Source organism: Panicum virgatum, chromosome 6K, assembly GCF_016808335.1.
Source record: "Panicum virgatum strain AP13 chromosome 6K, P.virgatum_v5, whole genome shotgun sequence".
NCBI lineage: Eukaryota > Viridiplantae > Streptophyta > Magnoliopsida > Poales > Poaceae > Panicum > Panicum virgatum.
The window spans coordinates 37,506,978-37,527,839 of NC_053141.1; the positions used below are offsets into that span (position 1 = coordinate 37,506,978).

The window sequence follows — 20,862 nt, forward strand, 5'->3', positions numbered from 1 at the left end:
AAAAATAAAAACAGCTCTGTTCCAATAACTAAGCTGCCCCTTATGCACATCCTGGTACTCCAACAACTCAAACATTAAGCACTCAGAACACTCGGTACAAACCAAACGCACGTCATCGTTGATCTCAATCCCCGTAGAACACCTTCTCGAAGCACTGCAGGTACTCGGGCTCCAGCCCGAAGAGCACGGCGATGCCGTCGTCCCTAGTGGCGCGCTGCGTCATGTAGGCCGTGCCGCTGCCGAACATCTGCGCCGGCGCCACGAACCGCGGCGTGCCCCAGCTGAAGTCGGCGTCGTACATGGGCATCCCCAGCTGGCCACCCACAGGGTCCGTCTCCGGCATGAGCTGCACCCGCGCCGCCTGGCCGCCCTTCTCGGACTCCGCCTCCAGGTAGTCCACCACGGAGCGAACGTAGGCGTCGCCCACGCGGTCCACGGCGTCCTTGATCGCCTGCGCCACGAACCCGAGCGGGCGCGCCAGCACGTCCTCCACCCGGGTGGTGACGAGGTCCCGCACGATGGCGTTGCCGAAGTAGCTCCGTGGTAGCGGCGGGCGGAGGCGGTGGCGGACGTTGGCCGGCACGCGGAGCCGCGTGTCGGCGCCCGCGCGCGACGCACATGGCGCGCCAGAGGTGCGCGGTGACGGCGCAGTAGGTGGACACGCCGGGCGCGCAGCGGGACTTGATGCCGGCGAGGAGCTTCGGGGAGACGGAGTAGACGCGGGTGACGAAGGGGCGGGGCCGGCCGTTGAGCAGCGCCGGCGAGTAGACCCGGGGGTCGAAGGCCGGGGATGGCGGGGAGCGCGCGGAGGAGCGTCCGGTCGTGGAACGGCGGCGGGCTGCACGCCTCGGCGGCGTCGAGGCCCCGGGCCACCCCGGTCCAGGTCTGGATGAAGTGGAACGCGCCCATGCCGTCCATGGTCACGTGGTGGATGCCCGTGCCCAGCACCACGCCGCCGCACTTGAGGAACGTCACCGGCACGCATACGCACCGCCAAGGAATCATCAACATGATGCCCATGCAGTACATTTTTTTCACCCTGTTCGTCGCATGTAAATTAAAGTTACTACTGTTACTCAGGGTTAATCCCTGCCATATAAAAAAAATTGATATTTAAAAGTATTAAATAATAGCAAAATTCTCTTTGATGTGATAGAGATTAAATTTAAGTCTGTGAAAACAAACAGCACAGTTTCGACCAGCATATCTTGCTGAATTCGTGAGCGGATCTTTCGTCCGTCATCGTGCTGAAGAAAAAAAAAAGTGTGCACGCGAGACTGTTCGTTCTGACAGGTCTCGATCTCTAGCTGCCGTTCCAAATTGAATAACCTCCAGTGCCTTCAATTCCCCTATGAAATGCGTAACAGCGACCTCTCCTAGACTACTTGCGGATAATTAGCTATCAGATAAGTGTTCCTAATCCAGACGCTGCGTGTCATGACTCATGAGAGCGATACAGCGACACCACGTCAAACACAAGTATCTTTCTGCCTACCCCAAGTTGCCAATTTGGATGCGATCATGGCTGCTGGATTTCGTGTGTGTTTCTCCTGGCGTCCACCGCGAGCCCACGAGTTACACAACGCCGCAGGTGTCCTGCCATGCGGCTCCACCTCCTATCCTTTTTCGCATGTCATCGTCATGTTAAATAAAAATAAAAAAGCCTATTCTCGGGTGTCCATTTCCCCATCACTTCAGTTTTTTTTCTTTTATTCTTTTTATTATTTTGGGGGGCCGCCAGTAGAATTCCGCACGCATGTCCTAATCGTGTGAGATCATCGGATAATTATGTAGGCGTTGGCCGTTGCATGGGCACGCTATATATGCTGATTTGGAGGCGGCTGCAATTAATTACCTCCCGTTTCTCTTTTCTATTGTTGAGAAAAAGAAGTCAGATTGCACCTCTTTGGCATGGACGTAGTATGCAATAATGCAGATGCAAATCTACACGTCACCGGCCTTCAGATCCACCAATAGGATTACAGGGTACGACACGTAGCCAGCTAGTAGCTTTGTACGGTCATCAACTAGCTACGGGAACCATTAGAGCGTGGCTAATGATTTAGCCAGCTGCCGACGGAATGCAACAGCCACGTCACATGAGCTTTCAACACAGCCAATCCATATAATGAAGTTGGTTATTAGGTTGGCTAAGAGAGTTGTTGTATTTATGAGCAAAAACTTAGTGCAGGCATGTAGATAAAGAATAAATCGCCAACAGAATAACCAACGGCGGGCTAGGAGTGGGCGACTCCACCTCGGGTCTGCCGTTTTGAGTGAGCGAGTTGAGCCGCCCGTCCGGCATTTCTCGCTCCTCCAACTCGGATTGAGCTGACGTGGGGCGTTGTATTCGCCGGCTAACTGGGCCCATTATACTTGCTCTTGCTAGAACTAGTCTACTAGGTCACATGGGCTATGTTTTTGTTGACACCAAACTTCTCCAAGCTCATGCCGTGGGAGCTTGGTCATTCCAAAAAGAAAAAAAAACAGCCTGTGGAGAGCTCTCCACGGCGCCCGCGTCCCCTGCTTCGACGACGGGGCAGGACATCATCCTCGGATCAGGCGCCTGCGGGATCTTCTGTGGCGTCGGGATCTTCTATGGCGGAGGTGCAGCCGCCTTATCGAGAAAGTGACCCACCTGCGCCCGTTTGAGCGCAGATCACACTTGAGCTTTCCAGAGCGCGTGGTTGTTCCTTGCTAGCTTTTCGGTCACGGGATAACCGAGCGCTGGAACAATAGCAAACGCGGAGCAGTTGGAGGAGGTCATGGATCAATCGGTGGGCAAATCTAGCTCTGATACCATGTGGAATGGGTGTAACGAGACACCTTCTCAGGCTCTCGGCTTCGTATTAATATAGCTAGGAACAGCCCCTAACATGGCACTTACATCTTGGTGAACAAGTTAGTTTAACTTAAAAGAAAAGATACAACAACTAGCCTAGATTACAACCACCACGGAGCAAGTCTATCCAAACTAACGACCTCCTAAGATACACGTAACAACATGTTTAAAAACATTTTGGTTCGAAAATCACCACTACATAATATTCGATCTACATCGTCTTCGACGTGTTTTGGTTATGTGCGGTTGCAGAAGCCGGACTCCAATCCTTTTTTAAAAAGCATATTGTAATGTATCCGAAGTTTTGTTACGAGTCGCAAGTGTAGCGGCCGATCGAGCACCACAGCTTTTGTGATGGCGTAGTTGTGCTGCTGTCCAAAAATAATGCTCTTCCAGTTTTGTTTCGGCCGGGTCTGCGTTTCACAATCAAGTACGTCGGTGCGTGTCAAGGTTGTCCTCACCTATGGTCTATGGCCTAAGCTTTTCTTCCTTTTCTCCAGAGTTTGTACGGTTCTAGCTTTCATCGTAGAACCGCCGTTCGTTCCGGCCAATTTAGCTTTCATCGTAGAACCGCCCCTTTTTCCAAGTCTAAATAAAGTAATTCGACACGAACTAACCTAGATGTAGGGGATCCCGTAACACTCACATGTCACAGCTTCCTAGAGGAGCTACGAATCCTCCCTTGCTTTAACCTCCCTCACATGGGCATGGTGGACTCACGAATCAAAGCAATTGTTCTAGCGAACTCCATAGCCGTTTGACCGGGCCACGTGCGATACCCGCTCTTGCTTCTCGTAGCAAAAAATCGATTTGTAGAGACGAAGGAGGCCATAAAATCTAGACAAATTGGTCACTACACAAGCTCTATATCAAGATACAATTTTTCTGACGAAATATGCACACTTGTGAAAATCAGCGTTCGAACCGCTTACCTCAATCCTCACATATACTCTTTTTTCTACCACACTACACAGTCACTTGTAACTCTGTGAGGTATATTATTCTTTTGGGAAAAGTCTAGTTTACACTCTCCAACTATCACATAAGTCTGATTTTCAACCTTCAACTACGAAACCGGACAACATAGGTCATCCAACTGTCAAAACCGGGCAAATTTTACCCCTGGAGTGGTTTTGAAGGTGATTTTCCATTTTGTGAGAATTTTCATCCCTGTTTGTATTAGCGGAACCAGCCACGTCAGCTAGTATTAGAGAGCTGCAGAGCGAGAGTAGGCCACGCCCCCCGTGTAGCCACGTCTGCAGGGGCGCAGGATTCCAAACGCAGAACAGCATATGCATCTCAGATCGTTCTTCAAACCAGCAGCGATTGTTTCTCCCGCGGGTCTCCAAACCAGCCCCACTCCTTTTTCACGCGGCACTTTAACTTCAGTCAACCGACAGAGATGAAAAAAAAATGGATCACTTGATAATTTTTTGAAGCCAAGATTTACTGAGGGGTCTCACAAGATATACCACCTCCGTTGTTTAATATATGACACTATTAATATTCTTCTGAAATTTTAACCAACATATATACATGCTTAATTAGTTAAGTAAATAAGAAAAATGATTTTGTTTGTGTTACCAAACACTATATGAGAAACCTTGATTTGTAACGGGCACGGACAGCCCTTAGGTAACGGGCATCGCAACCGTTACTGTTATCGGGTTACAAATGATAGGGTAAAAGCAATGGGCACATGCCCGTTACCTATTGTCCAGATTTGTAACGGTTATTTATCTACGACCGTTACGGAAAACAGTAACCAGTAACCCAAACTTGTTTTTTTTGTGGGCCCACAGAGCAATGGAGTAACGGGCAAAGACTAACGACCGTTACAAAATCCAAACATTAGTAACAGTTTTCCGTAAACGACCGTTACCTATACTTGTTACCAGGCTTGCATCCGGGCCCACTGGTCATATTTTGTAATGGGGTTTACTTACCGTTACAAATTTGTCAAATAGGTAACGGGCCGTTGCTAAAAACCATTACCAAACGGTCACAGAGGTAACGTGCTTTGTTTAACGCCTGTTACAAATAAGTGTTACCCATTACAAGACCGTCGCTTCCTTAGCCCCACTGGTCAATTTTGGTAACGGCCTACACTGATAGCCCGTTACCAAAAGGTCTTATAGGTAACCCTTTTTGTTTGGCGCCCGTTACAAATACATATTACTCATGACTCTTGCGTCTCTTCCCAGGCCCACTGGTCAGTTGTGGTAACGGTTGTTATACAAAGCCCGTTACCACTGTATTCTATCTGTAACGTTCGTTATTTTGTGCCCGTTACAATCTTGTGTTACCCTTAATCCAACTGGCGTGTGTAGTAACCTGCTTTAGTTAATGTCCTTTGAGTCACCCCACAAAAATTAGCCTATTTTCTAGCTTCATTCTGGAACCCGCCAGGATTTGGCAGCCACCAGCAAACATCACAGACCACACATCAAGCGCATATATATACATCACAGATTATACATCAAGCACATATATATATACATCATAGATTATACATCAAGCGCATATATATACATCACAGATTACACATCAAGAATTAAAGTTACAAGTTTCAGGTTTATGACTGCAAGTTTAAAGTTACAGGTTACAAGTTCCAAGTTCACAGTTTCAGAGCATTTAGAATGAACTCACGCGGCATGTGCTGGATCATCATGGAAGCTGCCCTTTGGGTTGATGATCTCCTTAAGAATGAAATCGCACAGCATCCGCTGGACCATTCTTAGTGCTCCTTGATCTACTTGTTTGCTTTTTTTTTAGACCAGATCTACTTGTTTGCTAGCTTTGTAATCCTGCATAATACAACTATTGAGAATACAAGTAAAACTCAGTTTCTAAAATCAAATGGAGAATATGATCAAAGACAAGGTTGGTCAGTATATATATACTTACATAAGCCTTTCTAATGATGTTTATGTCACCGAGTAGGTCGTACATGTTCAATGCAACATAGAATCCACACGACGTGCTACCCGACGACTGTTGAGTGCATTGCATGAAGAAGGTACCAAAATGACACAAGTTAAGGCAGTACCAAATATATATATATATATATATATATATATATATATATATATATATATATATATATATATATATATATATATATATATATATATATATATATGAAGGCACCAAAAAGAAAAACCTCGCTGTTACTTGGATATCTGTCTTGTGTGTGAGTTTAGGTTTGATTTTTGAATTTTTTTTCATCTTTGTCTCCATGTGCTCTGAATAGGCCCTGCATGATCAGCAACATCCATTAGAAACATTAAGAGATGGAATTTATGTGATCTAAACCTTTAAGAGATGGAATCTACTTACCAGTTCACAATAGTTACTACATCCTTGAACTTACGCAATGGAAAACCTTTAGAAGAATCCAAATACCAAACAACATTTCCGTCCTCAGCATTATTATCTCCGCCATCTTTGGCCCTCTTGAAACGATCGAACCCACACCTAGGTCAATTCTCAAGGTCCTCATACTCTTCACGGAACAACACACAGTTGTTCTTACATGCATGGATTCTTTCAACCTCTAAGCCCAAAGGACAGATTATCTTCTTAGCCTCATAGGCAGACCCGGCCACTTGGTTTCCCTCTGGTAGCATGTCTCTTAGCAGATCCAATAGTTGTTTGAAACTTTTGTCGGTCCAACCATGACTTGCCTTCAGCTGCAAAAGTTTGAGATCACCAGAAAGACGAGAATACTTGTGACAACCAGGGTACAGGGGTTTCTTTGAATCTTCGATGAATTATTTCAGCCTCGATAATTCTGAAGATGTGTACACACCCTGAAACTCAACATCTCTCAACATTTGATCAACATTGTCCACACGAGGCAGCAAATCATCATCGTTGAAACCCGTAACCTCTTGATCAGTCGTATCCTCAGAACGCCTCACGCTGGGTGGGAATGCTTCATATTTCTCAAAGTTGTTGCCACATTCTTCTTCCCCTATAATAATGACAAATCAATGAGTTCAGCCATTATCAATGAGAAATCAATGAGTTAAGTCAATAGGCACTCGTTTCACCTTTATTAAGGGCTTCAGCATGGCGTCGTCGTGCCCTTCAGCATGGTGTCGCAATTCGCCTTTGTTAAGGCATCCTTCTTCAACCTCATTAAACCCTTCCTCACTATGCTGGTTCCAACACGTGTAATTCTCTTTGAATCCACGTTTGATCAAATGATGAAAAATATTGTCCCGTTGTCCAAACTTCTTCTGGTTGAGACAATCAACACAGGGGCAACACATTGTGGGCACACCCCGATTTCTCATGCCTGCCTCTGCTTGAGCTAGAAAACCATTGACCCCACTTAGGAATGTCTCCCAAACTTAGGGCTGTCTATACATCCAAGCCCGATCAGCTGTCATCTTCAAGTTCAACAAAAAAAAATTATTTTGAAACAAATAATATATCATTATAATCTAAAGAGGAGAAGGGATATCATGCATTTTCATAGTATTATCACCATCTAGATTATACACAAGATATTTTGTTGTTTTTGTTTTGGTCAAATCTCTACAATCAGGAACCTGAAAATTTCTACACACTAGAGATGCATTGGTGGAGCAAATTCCATACCTTGATGAGGAAACGAGGGTGGAGCCGTGCGGTTGCGGTCAGCGATGATGGTCGACGGGCGGCGCTGCTACGGTGACGACGACCACACGGGCAGAAGGAGCAACGAGCAGAGCGGGCGGCGCTGCTACGTGCTCGTGCAGAGCGCCGAGCAGAGGGACTGGAGTAGGTGGCACATGAAGAAGGAGGCGCGCACAGATGAAGGAGCTAGGCGGCGATCGCGGCGGCGAAGGAGGAGCCGCGCGCGCTGCTGCTGTGAGCACCGCACACTGCGGTAGGCGTGGCGGGGAGGGTACAGCGCGCCGGAGCCACGCGTGGTGCAGTCAAGTGCAGCCGGAGGGTGGTGGAGCCGCAATTGAGGGTCGTGGAGGAGGCGGAGGGCCACGGGCGAGCGGAGGAAGACTGTTCTACAGGGCTCACGTCAATTATTGCTACAGTGCTCACGTCAATTATTGTTACAGTGCTCGCGTTACCAAAACGGAACATCGGTAACGGGCATGAAAGTCCGTTACTCGTAATCGTGATATTCGTAACGGTCATTAACCGACCGTTATGGTTATTTGTATTTTCAGTAACAGACGTTAAGATACCGTTACGGATTATGACATTATTAGTAACGGTTGTATTTAAGAACCGTTACGGGCTGAAGCCAAGTAACGGACGTTGTGGTGGCGTGGTCGAGCTCGGGCATGCTAGGATTATTGGTAACCCTCGTTGTTCTGCGCCCGTTACAGATGTCCTTCTCTGTAACGCGCTTCTAGCACCCGTTACCAATGCCCTGTTATCTATTTGAGGTTTTGACGTAGTGAAATGTATTCCTATTTGCATAAATATAGAAAAAAAAGTCAAACAAACCAAAACGATCAATGATATCTTTCTACTCTAGAGCCAGTGCATTCCAGCTCGATCGTTTGGTTGGGCCACGTTAGTAAATATAACTTTGACCATTTGATTAGAAATGGCCGATTCATGTCACGCACAAATATCGTGTGTGCAGTAAACTCATGTCTCGCGAATACTCAAGCAAGTCGGGGAAAATATATATACAAACGCTACCGTCGTTCGCTATTCACGTTTCGCGTAACTCGAGCCAGCCAAGAAAAATCCTGATGGCAGCCGCGGTGCAGACTTACATACTACAAAAAATAGGTACCGAGTAGACAAAGGGTCATTTGTTCCAGCAAACTAGCACAACAATCGTAGTATCTCACAAGTGACAAAAGCGCTGGGAAGATTTCCTCACAAATCTCAACTAAATATGTGACTGGTATATTAATTTCCATTGATTTTCCTTTTACATATCTTTCCCTATCTATTTTCTCTTTGTCGATATGCATTCATCTCAACTGTAAACAATACAAAAGAAGTTGTCCAGTAACAAACTGAGTTACAGGAAGAAAAAAACAGTAGCTTTCAGAGTCATAAGATTCACATGGGTCAAGCAAGGATAAAAGTGGTTCAGTATCAAGCTGTCGGGAAACGTTCATATGTTGAGACCTTGACGTGTTCTATACACTTCCAGCAATTAGGCATTCATAGGTTGCACATCAAGCTCACGTTGTTGAAACACCTTATGGTCCCGTAACTTCTAGAGAACTAGTCAATGAGCCTCTGAAATCCTATGCAAACGACAAATGATTAAGGAGCTACCATTCCATGACTTCTTTTTTTAAAATAGTACTAGCAGGGTCTCCATAGGTTGCGCATCAAACTCACATGTTAAACACATTGACACCTTGTAGTTCCTAACCTCCTAGAGGACAGATCAATCAATGAGTCACTGATCGGACCTTGTAGGTCCCACAAGTGGCGTTGTGTGTGCCGACGCTGCCAGTATTTGTAGACGACGGGCGGATCGGACACACACAGAGACACCAGGACACCGCATGGGCCGGATGACCTGCGTAGTGCGTACCTGCGGGCCTCTGGTCCAGCTGCGCGCCTGCTCCGGATCCACGCCCCCCACGTTGTTTGAATTTCAGCGTCTAGTAGGGGAGACGAGGCGCCCCCACCGTTTCTATTAGCTGAACCAGCCACGTCAGCTTGTATTAGAGAAATGCAGCAGGCCACTAGCGAGAGTAGGCCACGTCCACGTGCAGCCACGTCTGCAGGCCTAGCATTCCAAACGCAGAACAGCATGCATCCATTCTCATATCATTCTTGCAAAGCAGCAGCAATTATATCTCCCGCGGCACCCCAAACTTTGACTTTCAATCAACCGACAGAGATGAAAAAAATGCAAAATGTTGGATCATTTGATAATTTTTCGAACCAAGATTTGCTGAGTGGTCTCCGAAGATATACCACCTCCGTTCTTAAATATCTAATTATTTAGTATTTATCTAATTAATTAAGTAAATAAGAAAAATGACTCCGCATTTGTTATCAAATGTATTTTATATATTCGACCAGTTGATATATCTGCTATTTGCGTAAATATAAAAAAATCGAACAAACGAAAACGATAGATGATATTATATATCTAAGGATGGAGGTAGTATCCTACTAGAATCCTTCCAACAACATAGCACACGTCCGAATCGTCCCAGGAAAACCCGTCACCTTTCGTTGAACGATAAAACCCGTCACCTTCAGGAACGCTACACCTGGGAAGTTTCCTTCATGTCTCCGGCATATCGTGCACGTCAAGCTCGCACAGGAGATTCCCCGGCCTGTCCACGCTAACTGCTGCGTGAAAGTCCAGGACATTCGCTGCACGTTTCTTCTTGGGGATTCTTTTTTTTTTTTCTACCAGGAATGCATCATGCCTGCTCTTGGCCGGCTCCTGTTATTTCTCGGCAGTACTGCATGTCACTTACTATTGCTAATAACAAAACACCAGAGAACACCATGCAATCATATACGTCACTAGTCACAAAATGCTAGAACAGTACGCAAACATATACAATTACAAACACATTGATATCAAATTATTTGTTGGATGCTGTAGTCAGTGGTGGATCTAGGATGCGAATAGGTTTGGGGGTGGGGGTGGGGGTGGGGGGGGGGGCTTATCCTTTTCTTCCTTCTCTCATTTCCTTTTGTTAGAATTTTTTTCTTCATCCTTTTCTTCATCTTCTTCATTTCCCTCCTGAGGTTTGAGAGCTCCGCTTATTTTCAGTGCGGATCCCGCTCTTTAGGTTCGGGGCGTGCCAGTCAATTTGATCTAAAATTGATAAGGAAAAAAAATTAATCAGTAATTAACCAGGAACTTATCGGCTGGATTTTCGAACAGTTTCATAAAATCGATACCGGCCATGTAGTCTGATATACCAGCAAGATCATCAGCTAGACAGCCGATTCTCATACGACAGCTAGAATTAAGAGCAAGTTCAATCAATAAGAAACACATCTAGCTTATCAAACCTAATTTACTGTTACGATTTGTTGGATCGGACCTAACCTAGACATAGCTAATAGCCAAAACAATTAATTAAATTCGTCCTGCAGATGAATCTAATTATACACAACTTATTTTTTTCATCAGCTGCCTGCTCAACAGATTGGCACGTGCCAAAAAATAATGTCAACACTACTTTAGGGATCTGAGTACTGAGTCCTGATGGAGTTGATTTGTGGCTCTCGGTCCCTACTTTAGAAGTAGGGATTCAAATAGAGACTATGCTTTAGTTGCTCTTAGCTAGAGCGTTGCTGCGTGCTCCTATTTCGACTAGACCCACACGTTAAAAACCCCAAAAGGCAGCCTTAAGTTAGGGCATCTACGTCGTCCGGAAATTTTGCTCACTCGCTTCCAAATAAACGGCGCCGAACTGCTTCCGTTGCTCATGACCTCGTGCTGAAAAAAAAAATCTCCGTTCCCAATACTATGCAGATGGCTTTGGGAGGTGACCTCTCTGCTGCCCTCCCTCCAAGCGATGCCTCCTGCTAGGATCCATTCCCGCATCCGGCTACCCTGTCAGGTCGTGTATTGAGCTCCAGTGCTGCTTGCGAATCACCCTTCGGCAATTGGCCACGCGAATCGACTTCTAGCGGCATGAATCGACCTCTAGCGATCGGGCAGCGCGAGCAGCAGCTCGGCCGAGAATCGGGAGGATAGCCAGTCGCGATTTGCCGAATTTTTTTTTAAAAATAATTGACAGGAGCTCTGCCTTTCAATTAAGAGGAAATTTTTTTTAAGAGTACACATGGCATCATGGCCACCGAGACAAGAGTGGAGACTAAAACACCTTGTCTAGCACTCCACACAACGCAGCACACAATAACCTCGCATAAAGATTTTGCTAGTGTGCTGTGAAAACCCGTCTAAATTCTTCTAAATTTTCTTTTGTTTTACCTGCCACCTGCTGGGCCGATAGGTACTTCTGCTCAAAAATCCGACAATTAGGTTTCTTCCAAACATTCCACATAATATATATGGCCATTTCATTGAAGGATGGTCTGTTTTCTTTTGGTACTGATTTGTTTGCCGCCTCCCCCAATCATTAATGCTGTCAAAACTTGTTGGAAGAGTTTGTAAGTCCTTTGCAAGTAAAATATGCTGATGGAGAGTTGGAGAGGCTGGAATATAAGCTTTTCATTCGAATTGCCGAATTCGACCTCCGACAGAGCATCAGCCGTGGCGAATCGACCTCGGGCCGAGCTACAACGGCCAAGCTCGAGTGTGCGAGCCATGGGGTACGAGCGGGGACAAGCGTCCAATGGATGGGCGACCGAGAACGAACACAGTTACACAGACAGGAGTGGAAGTGAATCCTCTGAGTAGCTCTTTATTTTCAAAAAAAAAAACTCAGTATAGCTCGGCCCGTGTAGCAGTAGCACAGAAGTAATAAAGGCAGCGTAGCAGTTGGGTGGTGGGGCCGCTGTCTTGTGCGACAGCGACGTGCCAATCACGTGCGTGCATGATGAATAGACACGCCCTAGACCCCTAGTTTTCCAGCCATGGCCCATGCACTTTATTAGCTGTTGCGCGCCCAGGGCCATACTCCGTACTGTGCATGGACCGGGACCCGTCACAAAAACCGGGCCAGCGGTGTGTTGGTAGCGCTCAATCATCATCACCCCTGCTCGTTGATGTTACAATCAAATGATACTCCGTCCTACGGGCCATCAAAGTTCCACCACACAACCCTGCATGTGAGCGCGCAGCCGCGGGCTCGTCGCCCGCTCGCTCGCGGTGGTCCCCGCTGCCGCTGATGAGCCGCCCCCCACGGCCCCACCCCGCGCACGCGGCCCCGCCGCTCTCCGCGATGAAAGGCTCGATACGGACCAAGGAGTCTACAGGAAGTTATGGACTCATGTTGCCTTCGTCTGCGCGGACAGCTACGGCTAAATAGGGAAGTTAAAGCACAGGAGGACCGCACGCTGCGTCCGTGTGTACGTGGCCGCTGGCGCGCCGTAGACTCCGCTGTTCGCCCCTCCACAGCTCGCTGACCGCTTAGTTTTGTGGATTTACTAGAGGTATTTGCTAAGAGCAGCAGGACCGCACGCTGCGTTCGTATGTACGTGGCCGCTGGCGCGCCGCGACTCTCCGACGATCCTCCGTCCTGCTCGCCCCTCCACCGCTCGCTGCCCGCTTGGTTTTATGGATTTATTTGTGCAGACCAACCATGTGTGCTAAACAAGAACCCCGGTACTATTGTCTGCTAGATTTCATGGGGAAAACTTTGTCGGATACGTGTGCTCCTTTGTCATATATATATATATATATATATCGGTGTCCGGACCTCGCCGCCCAGCACCGGCTAGTAAATGTGCTGCGTGTTTCTGCCTCCAGATGGTTGATGCAAGAAGATATACAATGACACCGGGTTTATCCTGATTCCGGCCGAGGGGGCCGTACATCCAGCAGAGGGGGGTGCACTGTATTGCTTGCACCGGAGTGCTTGTAGTAGGGGGTACAAGCTTGAGTGGGAGAGGAAGAGAAGCTTCCAAGTCCCTGGGAGCGTGTGTGTGATTGAGGCAAGTGCCAATATCGGGTGGAGTGTGAGCGTGTGTCCGTCCGAGAGAGAGTCTCTTGTGCCCGTGCATGCTCCTCCTCCTTTTATAGACCAAGGAGGGGAGGGTTACATGTGTAGGATATCTACCGGTTGTCCCTTCTCCCCCCGGTCCGGGGGAGAACAGTTGGTCTTTCTTGTCGCCGAGCGTCGTGGAGCGTGATGTCGGGCGTGGGCGTCGTCCTTGCAGGTCCTCCGGCGGTGCCCAGAGCGTGTCCGAGCCCTGTGGCGCCAGTCGACGGTGTGGCCATGACTGCTGAGCGCGCAGCGCCTTACGTCGGATGAGGTGACGTGCAAGGACGTCGAGGGTGTCGAAGGCAACGACCTCGTCTTGGTCAAGGTTCGTACTGTATTCGAGGGTCGCTGCCCATGCCCACCGAGGGTCCTGCAAGGGAAAAAAGTACAAAGAGCAGGTGGCACAGTGGCGGGAGGTGTCAGGCAAGTCCGCACCGAGCTCCGCAGCCCTGCCCTGCGCCGGGAATAGCGGCATAGTGGCGGGCGCAGGTTGAGGAGACGCCGGTCACATCCGCTGTTTGGCATGATGGCCGACGCCAGCTGCTGCCGTCTGACACTGCCTGACCCCCGCGCCCATGCCGTGGAGTGGTTGGCGAGTAAATGCGCCATGTCCCGTCGGGTGGTTGGGCTGCCGCCTCAGTTTGCCGAGGGTGGTCTCGAGCGAGGCGGAGATTCCCCCCGTGCCGAGGCCCTACGGAGGGCTCGGCTGAGGGGGCCACGAGCGAGGCAGAGTGTAACACCCCTGTGTTAATCGTCTCGCTAATCTTGAGTTAAACTCGCTAATCGTGGACTCAATTCATCGTTAACGCTAATCGCGTTCGCTTAGCAAACATATGCTTAGCTGTGTTCGATCTCGTTTTTGTCCTTGATCTGAGCTTCAAATCAACTTTCGCCCAAAACGAAAGTTGTAGATCTTCTTTTTCTCTACAACTTTTATTTTGGCCAAATTTCAAGTTCCTATATGAAAATTTGAGTTTCAACTGTTCAAATTCGAGCCAAAATCATTTAAACGAAGAAACAGTAACTCCACTGTGCTCTCCACTGTGACGCCCCGACGCCATACCGGCGACTGTGGCCGGCGGCGAGCTTCCACGCGTCGGCCATCGCGTCTGTGCGCCGCTCTTCACCTCGCGGACGACCTCGAACCTTCCTGCCCCGTCCCGTCCTCCCCTTCCATCCTCATCCTCAAGCTCGTGCGACCCGAGTCGAGCAGAGTCGCCGCCGTTCGTCGCGTCGGCCACGGCTCGCCGCCCCGCCTCGATTCGTCGCACCCCGAGCTGCACAGCCTCGCCGTTCACCCACTCCGACCACCCACAAGCGCGACCGTGCCCTATCCCGGCCGAAATCGAGCTCAGACCGCCGTCCGCCATTGCTGTCTCTGTCAAGCTCCGCCCCGAGCTTCGCCCCTCTCGTCGACGACCACCTTCCGGCCTTCTTTCGCGCAAAACGAATCCCCGGTGAGCTTCCTCGCGGCCTACTCCTACTCCCCGACCCCTTCCCCAATCGATTTTGGCGCCGCCGCCGCGGAATCGCCGCCGCGCCGCCACGAACGCGCTGGGCGCCGCCCGTGCGCGCCGCCGGGGCTCCCTGCTCCCGCCCGCGCCCCCCTACCGCGCGCCCTAGGGCCGCCTGGCCTCACTGGAGCTGGCGCCGCCCCAACCCGCGGCCACCGCAAAGCCGCCGCCGCCGGAACACCGCCGCCGCCGCCCGTGGCCATGCGCCGCCGTGAGCCGCCGGCACACGCCGCGGGGGCCCTCTGCGCGCGCTCGCGAGGCGCCGCCGCGAGCCTCCCGGCCGCCTGGGGCCACTGGCCCTCACCCGCCAGCCCAGCGCCGCCGCTGGGCCTTGCCCCGGCCGGCCCGGCCGCGCCACCGCCGCGCCACCCCTGCCGCCGCTGCAAACCGCCGCCGCCCTACCCGCGCGCGCGCCCCTGTGCCTCGCCATGTGCGCCGCCTGCCGCCCCACACCCCCGGCCGCTCCGGGCCACAGCTCGGCCAGCAGCACCGCCGGCGGGGAGCGCCGCCGCGGCCGCCTGGACGCGCGCCGGCCGCCCGTGCGGGCAGAACAGAGGAAGGGGGGGGGGAACGGGAGCTGGGCCGGGCTCCCTGACGGGTGGGCCCCGGCGGTCAGCCCCCTCCCTTTTATGCTTTATCTTTTGTTTTTATTCCTTTATTTCGGCTGAAACTCCTTAATTGCCTAGAAATTTGTAGAAAAATCCAAAAATGGCAAACCCAATTTTGTTAGGTTTCTAAAATCATGATCTTCAGAGGAAAAATATCTGTGCAGAGCAGTTGTCACTTTTTCTCTGATGAAAAATTCAATTTGTGTTTAACCTAATTTATTTTGTACCACTTGTTTTGTTACTCTAAAAATTATGAAAAATTCGTAGTGGCTTACTCTTTTCATGTGTAATCCACTGTAAAAGTTTCGTGGCCTGTTGCTATGCGCTTTTGGGTAGATCTATTTATACTTCGCTGGCTTGCTAGGGTTAGTTATTTTGTTTCATGCATGCAAAGCAAACTCCTGTTAATCCATGCTAACCTAGGTCGTTTTAGTAGTTGTTTTCGTTGGAAACACTTCAGGCTAAAACGAATTGATTTTCTGAACCGCTTTGCTTTGTCATTTTGAATTGCATTCAATCGTAAGCACACATGCGTTGCACCGTATCCTAACTGTTGCATGGCATATTTTATTCGTGTAGACACCGCGAACGAAGCGGTCCACGAGCTAGTTGCTGAGCCGGTCCAGGAGCCACGAGTAGGAGCGCAGCAGGAGGACGCCGTTGAGCACGCCCCCGGAGACCTAGTTAACCCCGCTGACCTGCAAGGCAAGCCCCGGAGCATAACCATAATTTAAATTATTCAATGTTTATTTAAGTATTGTGCATGTGTGTTCTAGGAGTTGAATGGAACCATAGTATGCATGTTCCCTAGGTACCGTGGGCCTATACTAGTATGCAGGTGTCGATAGAAATGCTTTGCTAAATAGGATTTCGGTAGAAGTCGAGTGATTGCTGTCACTCGCGAGTTTAGGATCTTGGTCCCTTAGCTTTGGCTTGAAATGAATTGTTGAGTAAAGAGAAATGGAGACCGGGCGGAAATGAGTTGGTTTTGGTATGGAAGGGATGGAAAGTAAGCTCCGCCTGTGTCGATTGAGGACCGTTCCGTTGTTGGCAGTGCTGATCGAGGATTGAACAGTACTAACCACATACCGGAAGTAGGAGGTAGTCGAAACCGGTAAGCTGTGTACCACCTTACAGCGGTGATTTGAATTCCGCCATGCTACGCTGGGCGTGGGAGTTGGCGGGTGTTGGATAGGATGCCGCCTCCGGGTTCTCCGGGAGTTCACTGCGAGGGGCCCATCACCTGGGTTTTAGCAGGCGTAGTTCAGATGCCGTGGTAATGTGGAAATAGTTGACGCGAGTGGCCCGACGGGGCTTGCATGTGTCGTGTGAGTTAGGTCCACCTTGCAAGGTTAAATCGGATCGATTCGCCGTGACTCGCGGTTATGAGAGCCTTGATCTCTTTGTCACATCGTAGTAAGAAAGTGGAATGGAAACGGAATGGAAAAGACTGGTTTGGAGTTACTAAAAGATAATCTGATCCACCATGTGTGTTTTAGATGAATAGGCGAATTTAGTAATACTTGGTATACTAAATGGAGCTAAAATATTGAAAGTAAGGATTCACTTCTAGCAGCTTTTCAGCAAAAGAACTCCAGAGCCAAAAAGCTTTGCATGTCTAGGTAATGGGCTAAGTATACCCAGAGTCGGGTAAGCCTTGCTGAGTATTAGTATACTCAGGGTTGTTGTTGTAACCCCTATGAGCAGGTTGTGTCCCGGCGGACTTCGAGGAGATCTGTGCGTCCTGGATTGGACAGCCGCTTCCTCCAGGTTGGACCGTCGAGTGGGCCCCGTCTTCCCCGTGAAGATGGGGCAGGTTGGCGTCACATCGGTGGGCAGGATGTGGAGCTCACCTTTTATCGTCGTCGTAGCTATCGTATTGTATTTCGAACTCAGTTTTAAACTTCCGCTGTGCGTTTGAACTCTGTTGTTTGTATTTAAGACTTTTATGTAAAACTGGTGTTGTAAATTAATTTGAAGATTTCTGTATGCTGGTAACACCTGTGCTCGTCTTCGTACGGGTCTAAGTGCAATTGTGATCCTGGAGTACAGTAGTTTAATCGGGAGTTTACCCGACAGCCTGTCAGGTTACACCGTTTTAAGTGCACAGTAACTTGATTAAGTATTAAGATGATGGTTAGTGCATTTAAGCCGGTTTAATTTGGACGGTGCTGCTACAGCTGGCATCAGAGCTCTAAATTGCACTGGGGTGACTACCTTGCAACGATTTCGGGTTTTCGAAAAGTTGACGCTAGATGCGCTAAGGAATAGAATAGATATTTCGTATGCCCTAATTATGTTATATAAGTTAGGTGGCAACTAAGTATCTATTTTATTCCAGCACTTCCAGCTTTTACTTTTTGTTAAACCTTATTTCGGTAACGACGCACCTACGCTGAGGTAAGCAAGGTAAGCATTCTGGTAGTCCTTAGAATAGCCCACGTGTTTCATACGTACGCGGGTCCCGTATGTTGAGCATACGAGGAGGTGATAAGGCTCGATTCAAACGAGCCTGTCGCTATCTGCCGCCTGATATGGAGTGCGGATTTCATGTCGTGTGATTATGATCACGGCCATTTCGTAAGGCAATGTTACGAGATGTAAACCTGTCATGCAGTTGGCCATGACCGTGACCCTTGGGACACGTCTACCCTTGGATGTCCCGTAAGGCGAGTGTACGGGAAGTGAATACGTTGTTATGACGTATGCAGCGCTGCCCATTCAGCGTCGAACGTCTGGGTGCCATCTCTATAGTGGACGGTAATGTATGGGTGAATATGTGGGAAACTGCATATGCGTTACCCATGTGGCGTAGGACACATGGGGGCCGTTCGTGTGTGCTGGCACGAAGGGTCCAGAAATGGATATTTATATCTGTCTCTGTGTTCTTCTGCAGGAAACTAACTCCGTAAGCGCGTTATAAAATCCTTGATCGTAGGAACGACTAGTCTATATATAGGGAGAGAACGTAATTGTGCCACCGATTGTTCTCGTATACCATATTTTGGTACTTGCTTGGGTGAGAAACGATAGAACGTGCATGCATCTTGGCATAATCTTGAGTTTGATTGATTGTCATGCCTGTCGCGTCGTTTGCTAAAATGTGATGCTTTTACCTAAAGGTTCACCTAGAATTTGTGTTGTTAGTAGTGAGACCTATACAATCTGCTAGTCTGACCCTGGTTGAGAAGATCTTTCTCAGCGGCTTTGGATCATGTGAGAACCTTTCCAGTAGATCTTAGCTTGTCATTCAAGTCAACCTCTTGATTCATGTCTTGGACCAATTCCAACAAAACCACTATTACTTTTCATGGCAAAGCCTTGAATTTGCCAACAAAGTCTTTCAATCCATCGTTCAATGATCGGCCTATCATTGATTTCGTAATCTATATTGTTGGCTATTTTGATTCTAACACCGGAACTTTGTACATTCCATTCTTGCTCAGTAGTTTTGGATAAATTAAAAAAAAAGAAAGTTATGACAAAATAACTTTTTGAATACAGTCATTGCAACAATCATGCATCACGTCTTCGGTCAGTGCATGGTGTTGCATCATCGTCGAGAATCCATAGATTGACTAACGAGAATGCATTCGAGTGTAACATCGTGGGTTGTCTTGGATTCCCTCTAACCTATCTTGACTCTTCTGGCCTGTTGGGTTGCTACTCTTGTTTTCTCTTGTGGTGGTGTTTAGTTGCATGACCCTGATGCCGCGACGGAACCTAGGGCCTCATGTGTGTTGCAGCCACATGATGGAGCCACTAGGAGCGCGCTGGTGTCTCGGTATATGTGACATACCTCACCTCAATCCATTCTTATGCAACCCTTACTAGTGTCCTAACTTCTAATACTTACTCAAGGGTATGGGGTTAACGCGAGTTTAGTCACGAGGGAACAGTCATAAGATGTGTGTTGCATTGTGTGCATCGCAAACTCACGTGTGTATGCATCATATTTTATGCATCTCATACATGCATACATCAAGAGCATCATCATTTTTGCATCATGGTGTATGCATCATTGGGCCAGCATCATGGCAAATGCATCGTGTCATATGCACCATTTCATCCATCATTTTATTGCACTGGCATTGCAATCATCCATCTCTAGGGTGCATCATTATCATGGCTATCGAGCATTTGCACTCTGAGTTGGAATATATTTTGTCATTATTTCCTGATTGCATCGGCATAAATGGGCATGTTTTGCAACTAGTATCGTGCAACTCATTCAAATAATATAATTCTGAGCAAGGATGTTCCGAAATTTCCATTTAAACCCATCTTCCGTGCTATCCTCACTTGTTCTCCCAAGCCTTGTGCTGAATCTCACCGACATCCGCTTTCTTCATGTCATGATCTCAGCATTGTGAGAACTGACCATCTTGTCTCATCATTATTCCTTGTTCGGTTTAACTTTTCTTTTAAGATCTGAAAACCTTATTTTGACTCAGTTATCCTATCTAGCTGAAGAACCGTGTACGAAACGAGTTTGATGCTTTCTTAAAAACGATCATCGTCATCAGGAGGCGTCCCTGGCTGCATGCAAGGAGGAAGTTCCTTTCGCTTTAGTGGCAAAATCCTAGATCTGGAATGCGTTCGTAATCTTTGGAGTTCCATAAATGACCCTGATCAAGGTTTGGAGCTAGAAATCTTAAACGCAGTGCTAGTTACGGTTGTTTGTGTTGTAAAAATCCAGGATCTAAGCGTCCTGTATACATTTTCGTTGACACGCTTACCCTAGCCAAGTTTCACCAAGTGCTTGTCTATGTCTGTGGTCTGCTCATGTGCCTGATGGTCAAAAGCCATACCTACAATCATGGTGGAACCTCTCTGTCGCTTATTCTAAAAGATGATCTTGTGCAATGCTAATCTCCTTTTCTCCTTTAGCGTCAAAATCGTTCCGTTGTAAATCACGTCATTGCTTTATCAGGTAAGTCTCTGGAAGGTACATCAGTTCTGTTCCAGGTGTCTGCTAGTTTCGTTCATAGATCCCGTAGGTTCCTGAATGGTTAGTGGACTTGATCTCATGTTACTGTCCAACCGGACCGAATCCCCTGTTGATCGGTAATCAGGTAATCTCATCGGTGGACGGAAGCTGTATGTGAAGCTTAAGCAAGAATCTTATTTCCAGCAATCTGTGGCAGCTAATCCCTGTTGCTCTCATGTTATGCCCCGTTTTTGGATCGCCTCCTTGCTATCCCTCCGTCTCGTAATGCTTATACATGCACGATCTATATGTGCTACAAGAGATTCTCGTTGGAAGTATGCCTGACGGCGCCGCAATGAAACCAAGAGCCTACTCTGAGCAATCAACACATGCT

At 48.3% G+C, this 20,862-nt stretch overlaps 1 pseudogene; it reads right to left on the minus strand.

The window, feature by feature from the left end:
- Positions 1 to 1,020, minus strand: LOC120713454 (annotated as a pseudogene).
- Positions 1,021 to 20,862: the final 19,842 nt, after the last annotated feature.